The sequence below is a fragment of the Miscanthus floridulus genome, chromosome 19 (genome assembly GCF_019320115.1).
Source record: "Miscanthus floridulus cultivar M001 chromosome 19, ASM1932011v1, whole genome shotgun sequence".
Classification (NCBI taxonomy): domain Eukaryota; kingdom Viridiplantae; phylum Streptophyta; class Magnoliopsida; order Poales; family Poaceae; genus Miscanthus; species Miscanthus floridulus.
In genome coordinates this window covers 62409692-62422858 of record NC_089598.1, presented here as the reverse complement: position 1 = coordinate 62422858, position 13167 = coordinate 62409692, and positions in this window count along the sequence as shown.

Here is a 13167-nt window from a genome sequence, read left to right as displayed (position 1 = left end):
AAAACATGCCGATGGCGAGTCTCCAGCGAGACGGATAGCACCAAAACCATCTACATAACTCCGTGAAACTATCCCAGCCCTCAGAACCGTAGCAGGTGCACAAGAGAAAGCTCCACGCTGGCCATGGTGGCTCGGCTCGATGGCGCACGACACAACCATGACCACGGTGCTGTAGAGACTAAAATGAAGCGAGCAACATGCTCAAGAGCTCACCACGATCACACCGGTGTGCTTGGTGAAGGCGGAGACAGTCTAGAGCAGCCTGACCACGGTGAGGTCGGTCATGGTGGAGCTCCGGCTGGTCACGGGGAAGACACGGTGCGCTGGGTGATTCTAGCCAACCCAAACAACGTGAGCAAGCCTACGAGGAGTGCTAGGTCACGGTGATCATGCTGGTGTAGCTAGGCACGACTAGAAGGGGTCGACGGCGGCTACGGCGAGTAGCGGAGTTGATTGGTGGTGGAGCAGAGCAAAGAGGAAAATGGAGGACGACGGTGGCGGTTGCTGCTATTTATAGACAGGAAGGAGACGTCCGGTGTCGACAGCGCATGAATGAGCTCGTCATGGTGCCGGCTGCATGTCACCGCGCAAGAAAGCGGCGAAGAAGGACGGCGGCGAACAGCTGCGTGTCGCCGGTGGCAAACAGGCGATGTCGATTTTGATTTTTGAAATATTTACAGAACTGCCACTGAGTCCATTTTTCAAATTACTCTCAAATTTTCTAAAGAAGTTGAAAATCTCCAAAAATGAAAGTTGCTCAACTTTTCAAACTCTACAACTTTGCTTCAAGGAACATTTTCAAATTCTGCCTCCATTTTGAAATTTGAATTTAGGGTGCATTTGAATCATTTCAAAATTACTCCAAATTTTATATGTAAACTTGAAAAACTTTGAATACCAAAGTTGATCCTTATAAAATAAGCTTCAACTTTGCTTTTTGTCACAACCCCAAATTCCAAATGGATTTTGAATTTAGACAATAGGGGCAAAAAGGACTTTTATGATTTGAATTTGAATTCAAATTTGATTTGTTTACCTTTTACTTGAACTTTGATTTTTGACCAAAAACATGGCCCATTAGGGTTATTTGAGTCAAATGACACATGGCCTCACATGATCACATGAAATTTGACCCTTGTGGTCATGATCTTTATTTAGGGTTTTGAATCACATCACATAAAATAACAACATTATGAAATAAAGCTTATTTAGTGAATGCATTCAAAATTTTCTACTTTATGAATGCTTTGCTATGCATATGATGACATGTCAAGTTTTAGTGCTAGGTCAAAACACTAGAGGTGTTACATGTTGGCCTCTGGATGTGCGACTGATGCGTAATCTATTCTAAAGTCGCAGTCCTGTGCCCAACTTTGGAATTTTGTGGCTATGAAGGGAGAACCTAGATCCGTGATGATTCGATTGGGCATGCCGAAGCAGTGCATAATGTCTTGGATGAACTCAACTGCTTTGGCTGCGCTGTATTTTGCGAGTGGTTTGAATTCAATCCACTTGGTGAACTTGTTAATTGCTACGAAGATGTACTCGAACCCGCCTTTTGCTTTCTTGAGGGGTCCTACTTGATCCAGCCCCCAGCAGGAGAAAGGCCAAGCAGGTGGGATGCAGATGAGGTTGTGAGCTAGCACATGAGCTTATCTTGCAAACATTTGACAACCTTTGCATCTTCTAACGAGTTCTTTTGTGTCTTTCAAAGCGGTTGGCCAGTAGTAACTGGTGCGGAATGCTTTTCCGACTTGTGTTCTTGAAGCGGCATGATTTCCACAACAACCTGAGTGTATTTCATCTAAGATGTCTTTGCCCTCTTCAAATGAGATGCATTTTAGGAGTACTCCTGATGATGCGGCTCTTCTGTAGAGCTTGTCTCCTACTAGGATGTAATTCTTGCTTCTGCGAACAACTCTGGTAGCTTCCTCCTTTTCCGCTGGCAACTTATTCTCTTTGATGTAATCAATAAAAACCTAGGTCCATGAAGTGGTGATTACCAAAATCTGGATGCCTTTGGCTGAGATTTCAGGGGTTATCTCACTGGGTTGTTTGATAGAGGGAGCTGATAATTCCTCTATGAATACACCGGGTGGGACCTTCGCCCTGTCTGATCCAAGCTTGGCTAGGACGTCTGCTGCTATATTAGAATCACACAGGACATGTAGAATTTCTAATCCTTAAAAATGTTTTTCGAGCTTTTGTATTTCTACACAATAAGCGCCCATGTTTTCTTTGGTGCAATCCCAATCTTTATTGACTTGATTGATGACTACTGTTGAATCACCGTATACGAGTAAATGCTTGATTTCGAGGGTAATTGCCACTCGTAGCCCATGGATGAGGGCTTTGTATTCTGCTTCATTGTTTGTAGCTTGCCATAGTATCTGAAGGACATACTTGAGTTGTTTTCCATCTAGAGAAATGAGTAGAACGCCTGCACCAGCTCCGCCTAGCTTGAGTGATCCATCAAAGTACATCTTCTAGTGATCAAGGATGGTATTTGACATAGGTTGTTGAATTTCTATCCATTCGGCAACAAAATCAGCCAAGGCTTGAGATTTAATTGCTTTCCGTGGGGTGAAATCGATATTGAGAGCACCAAGTTCAACTGCCCACTTAGATATGCGCCCTGTTACGTCTCTATTGTGTAGGATGTCTCCGAGTGAGAAATCTGTTACCACGGTAATCTTGTGGCTTTCAAAATAGTGGCGAAGCTTGCGTGAAGTGATCAGGAGGGCATATAGTAGTTTTTGCACATGCGGGTACTAGATTTTTGATTCTGACAGTACTTCACTGATGTAGTATACGGGGCGCTGTACTTTATTTACATGCCCTTCTACTTCTCTTTCTACGACAATCGCAGTGCTGATCACAGTAGAGGTTGTCGCAATGTACATCATCATGTTTTCATATTTCTTCGGAGGTGTGAGAATGTGTGAGGATGTGAGATATGCCTTGAGCTTCTTGAAAGCTTCGTTGGCTTCTTCTGTCCACTCAAACTTGTCTGTCTTCTTTAGCAATTTAAAGAAAGGTAACCCTTTTTCGCCCAGTCTTGATATGAAATGATTGAGGGCCACCATGTAGCCTGTTAGTTTCTGCACATCTTTGACACTTTGAGGAGGGCCCATCTCTGTTATGGCTTGAATCTGCTTGGCGCTTGGTTTGATTCCACGATGACTAACCAAGAATCCAAGTAGTTGTCCTGAAGGAACTTCGAATACACACTTGTTTGGATTCAATTTCCACCTCCATCTTTTCAGGTTTTCGAAGGTTTGCTTTAGGTCTTGGATCAGTGTATCCGGGTTCTTTGTTTTTACTACTATGTCATCCACGTATGCTTCTACATTTTTGCTGATCTGATCACCGAGGCACGTTTGGATAGCTCTTTGGTAAGTGGCACCAGCGTTCTTGAGTCCAAATGACATGGTTTTGTAGCAGTAGGCACCGAATGGAGTGATGAAAGATGTCTTGCTCTGGTCTTGTTCCTTTAATGCAATCTGGTGATATCCTGAATAGCAATCAAGGAAGGATAATAGGGCAGATCCTGCTGTTGAATCAACTATCTAATCAATGCGTGGTAGCCCGAATGGATCTTTTGGGTAGTGTTTGTTGAGATCTGTGTGGTCGACACACATGCGCCATTCGTCCGTATTCTTTTTGTGTACCAAAACTAGATTTGCTAGCCAATCTGGATGGAGGATTTCTCTGATGAATCCGTCTACCATTAGTTTTGTAATTTCCTTTTTAATTGCTGCCTTCTTGTCTAGTGAGAATCATTGTAGTCGTTGCTTCATAGGCTTGGAGCCTTCATTGATATCAATTCTATGCTCAGCCAACTCTCTTGGGACCCCTGGCTTGTCGACCAGCTTCCAAGCAAAGATATCTTTGTTGTCCCGAAGAAAGTTGGTGAGCGTGAGTTCCTATTTTGCCGATAGGTGGGCACTAATGGTTGCCATTTTTGAGGGATCACCAGTGCCCAGGTCGATTTGCTTGACATCGGCTTCTTTTGGTGGTGCTAGGATGCTGGGTTTTTTAGCCGGTATCTCTAGCTCTTTTGGCTCATTTTTGCTGCAATAGTGGCTATTTTTTTCTCCCATTAGTGGCCTGTGCTTTTGCTGCAATTTGGATTGCCTGAACATCACAGTCAAAGGCGCGCTTCAAATCACTTCGGAGAGAAAGGACACCGTTAGGCCCTGGCATCTTAAGCAACAGGTACAAATAATGTGGTATTGCCATAAATTTTGCTAGTGCTGGTCGCTCGAGGATTGCATGATACGATGAATCGAAGTCCGCGACTTCAAACTTGATGAACTCTGTACGGTAGTTTGAGGGAGTCCCAAAAGTAACCTATAGAGTGATTTGTCTAAGTGGCATTGCTGCCTTGCCGGGTACTATGCCATAAAAAGGCATGCTTGTTGGTGTAATCATCCTGGCGAGTTGTAGTCCCATCTTCCTTAGAGTTTCTAAAAAAATGATGTTGAGTCCGGCTCCCCCATCGATTAATACTTTCATAACAGTCATACCGGCAATAGTTGGATCTAGAACCAATGGGTAATGCCTGGCATTTCCTACGCTAGTCCATTGGTCTTCTCTTAAAAATTGGATTAGATACTGTGACCAATTGAGATATCTTGGTGTAGCAGGTTCTACTGCCATGATGGTTCGTAATGCTAGCTTTTCTTGATGTTTGCTTCTGGAATTTGGAACCCCAACAAAGATTACTGCTACTGTCCCCCGGGATTTTTGGAATCCCTTGTCTTCGTGGTTGTCATCTTCTTTTTTCTGATTGCCTTCTTTGGTATTCTCCTTACTATCTTTCCTTGTGTATCGATCTTTAAAGGTGTAGCAATCTCTGATGGTGTGATTTCCTTTGGGGTGCAAGGGGCAACGCATGTTTTCAATGTCGTCATATCTTCTGGGCTTGGAAAACTTCCTTGATTTGTCAGTCACTGCTACGGTATTGTCTGGTCAACATTTTCTTTCCTGTTGTCTGTTGTTTCGATGATTTTGCCTATCCGGGTTATCTCAGTTATTTCTATTCAGGAATCTTTCTCGTGTTTTTTCCTCTATAGTAATCATCTTTTCCACTGTTCATCTTAATTCTTCATTGTTTCTTGGGTTTTCTTTGTAGAAGTCTTGAAATTGCCACCTAGCCATGATCCCATGAGAGAAAGCTTCGATTACTTCTCGTTGGGTGATGTCATGTACTTGAGCTCGAAGTTCGCCAAATCGTTGATAGTAATTTCTGAGCCTCCTTTCTGCTTGAGTCCTTTTAACTCTGCGTGGGTGATTGGGTGTGTAATGATACCCGCGAAATTTTCACAGAAAGCACTTTGCAAGTCTTCCCAATTTCTAATTGATCCTGGATTCAATTTGTCAAACCACTGAAGGGGCATGGTTTCTAGGGCCATGGGAAAGAACAAGGTCTTGATGTCATCATCCCCTCTGGCCAATTCAATCGATTGCGAATAAATCCTGAGCCACTGCCTTGGTTCGATCTTGCCATCATACTTGGAGTGGTTGGACGGCTTGAACTTGTGAGGCAGTCATATTGAGCTAAGTCTGTTTGCAAAACAGGGGAATCTATCATGCGTTCTGGCTTCTATATATTCTGATTCAGCGCCCCCATCTTGCCAACTGTTGTCTTAGTGAGAGTAGTTTTGTGTGGCTATCCGAGTAGGTGTTTTGCTTCTGGCCTTTCTTGGTTGTTCGACTCGGTCATTTTGACTATGGTTTCTTTTACTTTCTATGTTGTGACTTCCACTTGGTCCAAGTCTCTCGAAGGTGGACTTCCTTTTATTTTAATCTTCCTGCTCATGAGGTGTTGCCCTTCCGTCGTGCGTCCTTAGGACTATTGATCAGAGGAAGTCCCAGAGCTGTTCTTGTTTTTCATTAGGATGTGAAGTCGCCCTGAGTTCTTCTAGTGCTTCTCGGATCTTATCATATGGTGTATTCACTACTCGTCCTTCTTTGACCTCTCGCTCTGATTTTCTTCTATTGTACTCAGCTAGGTCTGACTCATATTTGATCCAAGCTTCCTTGCGCTACTTAGCACGGCGTTGACATCCTTGTTTCAATTTGTTCTTTCTTTCTTTGGCTTGCCTCTGACTCTTAGTCTCACCATCATGCCCCTAGGTAAATGGTGATATGTTAGACTCAGATTCATCTAAAGACCTGACGTCGGGCGCTTCTAGGGGGACCAATGGTGATTGAGGACAGCAAATCATGAATACTTCTCGAGCGTGAGTTGTTCTGTCATCGGCGTTGGTTTCTGTACTATTAGAGTTGTTGACAACTTCAGTAGAGGCTTCGAGGTCACAGATCGAGTCTCCTTCTTGGTAGGGTAGAGTCATTGTTGTCGTATCATCGACTAGTTGGGTGTCGCCATCCTTAGGAATGGAACCTGGCCAGTGGACGATGCAGTCTTGAGATGTTATAGTTAAGACGAGACCTTCCTATGCTCCTTTCAGCAGCATTCTAAGCATTGGATTGGTGGATACTTCAGGCCATGTCTGATAAGATGTTGCCATGTTGTGGAGTCCGAACGAAAAAGGACCCGACTTCTTTAAAGTGCTCTGAGTGTACTCTGAGTTGTATCCTTGATAGGTTGACGTTGTGTCTTGGATCCTTGTCGGAAAAGAACTTAGTTTTCTGAAAGAACTCGGATAAGACTCCATCTTGGAAGCGGAACTTGAGTTTGAATCGGATGCGTGAAGTCGTGAAATCTAAGTCGGATCGGACATCACGAGCTGTGTGAATCTTCCAGCAAGCTGATCTATCATTATCGCCAAAATGGAAAAGTCTTGATGATGATCTAAATCTTTGAGGAGACGGCCTTGGAGCTTGCCATCATTGCCTGCCTCGTAGATCCACGAACCGAAGATGAAGGTTGATCCCTTTGAGAAGATCATGTTTTCAAGGTCCATCGAGCTCTCAGATGCAAAGTCACCGAAAGCCCCTACCTGGCGCGCCAGCTATTGATGTTTCACCACTGATAGCCTGCCATGGGGGTACCTAGGGCAGTATGTTTGGGCTTCAGTGTATGTGGAACTCGACGGTTAATGCAAGAGACAATCGATTTATCCTAGTTTGGACCCTCAATTGTTGATCGAGTAATAGCCCTACGTCTAGTCGGAGTTAGCCTTTGCGTTGGATTGATTATAAAGTGTTGTGTTGTTTGTTGTTATTTGAACCCCTGATCCAAGGAGCCCTGCCCTCCTTTATATAGTCAGGAGGCCAGAGTCCTAGTCGGTTTACAATGAGAGTTCCTAGTAGGATTACAGAATAATACTACTACTAAGATTATAGGGGAAGAATCCTAGTTAGACTAGTTCTTCTCCCTTCCTTGTGGGGTATCCCGTGGGTCCCGCACCGACAAGCCCCCGAGCACTTCATAGTTGAGTTCTGGAAGCCTCGTCTTGCTCCTTCAAGTCTTGTCGAGCAGGAACAAGCATCATCCGAGTGCTTTCTTAAGCGAAACCATGTAGCGCTTTGTGAGAAATTCACGTGGTGTGTACCTTTTTGAAGAAAAAAGTACTCCCATTTGGATGTAGCCCCTGAGCCTCTTGCTGTTTGGCACAAGGAGCTTGAGGGTCTTTTCTTGAAATCGCCCTGATTCTTCATCGAAGGGCTCTCGAGCATATACCCGGGTTCTTTGTCGAAAAGAGCTCGGATATAACTATGTCCTAGTTCTTTTTGTCATGTGGCCTTGAAGTCGTCTGTCTTGAAGAAGTCTTCTGAGTGACATGCACTTTTTTGAAGGAAAAAGTGCACTCACTAAGTGTAGCCCCCGAGCCTCTTGCTATTTGGAACAAAAAGTTGGAGGGTCTTGAATCTTATGTCGTTTGAAAAACTGTTGTCTTGAAGTAGTCCTCTTGGTGATGTGTGCTTTTTTGAAGGAAAAAGTGCACTCACTGAGTGTAGCCCCCGAGCCTCTTGCTATTTGGAACAAAAAGTTGGAGGGTCTTGAATCTGAGTTGTTTGAAAGAACTGAAAACCTCTCCTGTTGCAGCCCCCGAGAATATATCCGGGTTGTTTTGTTCAGGAAGAACTCGGATGCAGGGTCTTAGCATATTCTCTGATAGTCTACTGTTGTCAGATGTATTTGTATGGTGGTGGTTGAGTGTAAATGTTATTTGTTCATGAGTTGTACAGTGTTGGTATATCCTTTCGAATATGCTTTTCCTTGAGTACGGTAGCCTCGGCCGGTGGTGCTGCCGTCGCCACACAGAGGAGAAGGCCCACCTGCCAGCAGCCTCCATGTGCTCGGCCATGGTGCCATCCTAAGACACCGAGCACTGCCCCTTCATAGGGTGCTCACAACCCTCCTGGGTGAGAGCCTTGCTGCCGCCATCCTAGGGGGCCATGCAGGCCTCCCATTCACACCCTCTGGTGGCGGCGAGGGTAGGCATGCGGTGGTTGGGGACGATGGCTAGGGCTAGTTTTTGCTCAAGCTGCCTAAGCAGGTGGTCAATGCGGGTGTCTCTGTTACCAACCTTAATTACTTTGTGCTTTGTTGGATTTGATGAGTCATCTTGTTTTATTCAAGGCCGTCAAAGCGGGAAAGTGATTGGGACTGGCCATCTAGGTATAGGTGCTTCCTGCCTATACATTTTGGACACCTTGTCGTCTTCCTTCTTCCACTACGCCTACAACTCAAGTGCTTTATCATCTTGGTCATTTTTGTGGGTCTCATTTATTCTCATTGAGAAATAAAGGTTGTTTAGCTCATAGCTTTATTGAGTCTAGCTTCCATTGTATTGGTTGCAAACTTGGAAAAAATGATACAACTTTCATATCCTTCTAGTGTTTCTCATTCTGCTAGGACCTTTTGATCTTATTGATTCATGTATGGAGTCAGTGCATGTTTTGGTACAAAGGGTGGGCACAAATATTATGTCATTTTTGTTGATGATCATTCTCATTATACATGGATTTATTTCATGCACATTATTTGAGGTTGTTTTTCATTTATTGAACTTTTATTAAAATGGTTCATACATGATTTTCTACTATTGAAGTTTTTCATTCTTGACTTTGGGAATGAATTTATTTTATGCTTTTTCACAAGTTGGTACTCTTGTTCAACTCTCGTCCTGCCATTTATGCTTAGAGTATTGCTGAATGAAAATATCCCCATCTTATAGAGATAACCTGCACACTTTTGATTTCATCTTTTGTCCATTCTCATTTCTGGGGTGAAGCTGTTTCAAATGTTATCTCATCAACAGGCAAACCCTCATCCAATCTGTTTGGCCAATGTCCTAGTGAAGTCCTTTTTGGTACCCCTCTCGGTTGACCAAATAGTTCGTTGAGTGTGTTTTCGTAAGGAAATTCCTGCCACTGGAAGATTACTTTGGCATTGGAGTTGACTCCCATTTTAGAAGCAATATTATACTGTCATTAGAAGCAAAAACTTCAAAGGAGTTTTAGAGATATTTTTGTTACCTTCATTTTTGTCATGTTCTTTCTTGAGATTTGTCTTCTCACCAATTGGCATCATGGAAATGTTTTGCTCCTTGATCCTTTTGCTTTGCCTAACTTGTTTCCATTCCACTTCCTCGTTGAAGTGTCCATCAGTCTTCAACTTCCTGCTTTCCTCCTCTTCTATTAATATCAATCACTGAAACATTTTCTTGTTCCAATCCTATACTTCCCTTTAAACGGCTGGACTGATATGTTTTGTTTTCTATTGGTCCAAATCTTAGAGGTGCCAACTCTCTCTCCTACCTTCTTCCTGACAGGATCCATGGTTCTTGGGTCCCTTTTGTAGGACTAAGAGAGACCACACTTCCACTTGAGATTTCCTTATGGTTAAAAAAACTTGAGATTTCCTTAGCTTCACCTTCCAGTATTGTTGTCAATTCCTCTGTTTTGATGGAGTTATGTCTTCCATCCTTTGATTTACTAGGATGACGATGAGGAGGGTGACAGTGATGGTGACGATGATGGGGGTGTACCCCATCGATTTGACAGCACCACCAGCAGAGAGGTTCTAGTGACCAGCGAGGGACTTCCATAAGGCTTGCAATGCCAAGCACGACAGCTAGCAAAGGGATTCCCCAACATTTTTCTTTCACTCGAAGCTTTAGTATTGCATGTTTTGGGGGAGTTTGACTAGAGACCGATGCATAAGCAGCGATGGGTGAGTTGGAGCTATCTTGAGAAGTTTCTAGAGCTAGAGGACATGGTGTAGATGTTTTAGACATTGTAGTGGAGGGAGGCTATAAGGAAAATGGACCCTAGGCCCATTTACTTTGAATTTTGATGTTTGATGACCAACACAACCAAATTGGACTAATAAATTTGCAAGTGATTGTTTTGTAGTTCAATAGGGTGCAAGACGTGACTTGGACGAAGGCGATGTGATGATCTGATGATCAACACCATAAGCAAGACCCTAGAAGCACAAGAGAAGACCCAAGATATCAAGCATAGTCCAAGCACGAAGATAGGAACCAAGCAGGATGCAAGATCATGAAGAAATGAGCCCACAGAGGTGACCGGACGCTGGCGAAGTAGCGACTAGACGCTCGGATCAAGAGGCTCGGCAACAGAAGGCGTCAATAGCAGCGACCGGACGCTAAGTACTGAAAGTGACCAGATGCACCAATGGCACTATTCATCATCCCAGCAACACACTCAGTACTGACCGGATGCTGGCGACAAATCAACCAGACACAGGACTGCAACATCTGATCGAGTATAGAGAGGTTCTAGAGCGGCGAAATTGCGACCGGACGCATCCGGTGGCATGTGACCGGATGCCATCAGCATCTAATTAGTTGATCGCAGCTCTAATGGTCGGGATGACCGGATACGTCCGATCAGGACGACAATAGCATCCGGTCAGTAGCAGAAAAGCGAGATTTCATCCCCAATGGCTACTTTCTCAGTGGGGCTTATAAATAGAACCCCCAACTGGCTAAATGAGATAAGTGCAGCTGAGAAAACATACCAAGCATGTTGATACACCATTTCAGTGATCTCCATATGTATAGTGCTTAGTGATTCATTAGGTGATTAGCGTAGGTGCTTTGCGAAGTGCTTAGGTTGATTAGACCACCGCTTATGTGCTTGCTCTATGTTTAGAGCTAGTGTTTAGTGAGGTTAGCATACCTCTTACCACTCGGTGCTTGCGCGCACCATTATTGTACATCAGATAGGCTTGTAGTCTTGCGAGATCACACCAACTGCATTTGTGGTGTGGCCGTCACCATGTACAGGAGGGAACAAGGCCCATGGCGTTTCGGGCGGAAGCTTGATAGTGAAGATGGTGGGGAGCATCCGGGAGAGGCTTGCTAGAAGGCACGTCGGAGACCCACTTGCGCATGGGGAAGGCCCTAGGCTATCCACGGAGTTACTCGACTAGGAGCTTGGCCCTTGCGAGGGATTCCTTATAGGGGCTCCAACGAGAACTAGGAGGAAGCTTGCACGCTTCTTGATACCTAGGTAAAAATACCGGAGTCATCGACGTGAGTTTGCATATCTCTACCTTGCTCTTTAGCTTCTGCATTTACATTGTTCGTATTACTCCTTTTGCGGTAGAGATAGCAACACACTAGCAAACTGTAGTTGCACATTTAGATAGTTTATCTTTTGTATAGGTTTTGCTAAAGTTAGAAAAATAGACCATAGTTTAGAAGTATAATTCTAAGTTGCCTAATTCAGCCCCCTTTTGGGCTTCACAGTGCCCTTCACTTGGTATCAGAGCCGGTTGGCTCAATTTAGACCTTTGGCTTAACCGCTGTTGAGCCGACGCTATTTAGAGTGGTTGGTATGGATACTTCTAGGCCTCCGCACTTTGACAGCACTAACTTTCCCTATTATAAAGCTAGAATGACTTGCCACCTTGAGGCGGTTGATTTGGGTGTTTGGAGAGTCACTCATGATGGGATGAAACCCATTAAGAATCTCGATAAACCCACAAAGAGTGAAGAAAAAGAAATGCATTTCAATGCTAGAGCTAAAAATTGCTTGTTTGAATCTTTTAGCATGGATGTGTTTAACCAAGTATTCACTTTCAATACCACACATGAAATTTGGTTAAAACTCCAAGAGCTCCATGACGGCACATCAAATGTCCGTGAGCAAAAACATTGTCTAGCTAAGCAAAATTATGATTCCTTTGAAATGAATGATGATGAACTTGTCCATGATATGTATTTTCATTTGAATCTAATTATCAATGAGCTCCATTCAATAGAATTAACAAAGCTAGATGATGCGGGCATCATGAGGAAGATCATCTCCGTGCTACCACAAAAGAAATATGCAAGCATCATCACCATCCTTCACAACATGGAGGACTTGAGCACCATAACCCTGGCCATAGTCATTGGCAAGATAGTGGCATTTGAAATGTCCTGCAAGATGGGTTAAGAAGAAGCCTCTTCATCAAGCAAAGGCAAAGCTCTCGCATGTAGCGAGAAAAAGAAGATGAAGAGCAAGCAAGTTGAGATAAGCTCAAGCTCAAGCTCCTTAAGTGCAGATGAAGAAGAAGATGAGGATGATGATGATGATGATGATGATTCAAGTGATGATGATCAATCTTCCTCCTCCACCTCCGACCTTGATGAAGAATCAATCAAACTTATCAACAAGGTGGAGAAGATGATCCAAAGGCTCAATGTCAAGGGTGTGCCCATCCAAATCAAGATATCATCTTCACCAATCAAAAAAATAAGCAAAGAAAGAGGATGCTATGGATGCAGCGAGTTGGGGCACTTTGTGGAAGTTTATCCAAACAAGCCCACACCCCAGACAAAGAAGGCGTGCAAGGACAAAGCCCTCACATCAATAAGGTCATGGGATGATTCTTCAAGTAAAGAAGAAGACCATCACAAGAGGCGAGGGCACAAGTACTCATCATCAAGATCTTCTCATGTTTGCCTTATGGCATGAGGTAACGAAAGCTCATCCTCTAGTGAGAGTGATAGTGACATGAAATGCCTTCTTATGATGAAATTGTGCAACAAAATCTTAATTATGCTAAAGTTTGCACTAGTCAACAAAAGAAGCTTGAAAAATTAAAAGAGAAGCTAGATAGTTCACAAGAAGCATATAAAACTTTGCTTGAACAATATGAGATATTTGCTAATCTCAATATTGAACTATCTACTAAAATTGAGCAACTTGAGGCTAGTGCAACATCAAATGCAT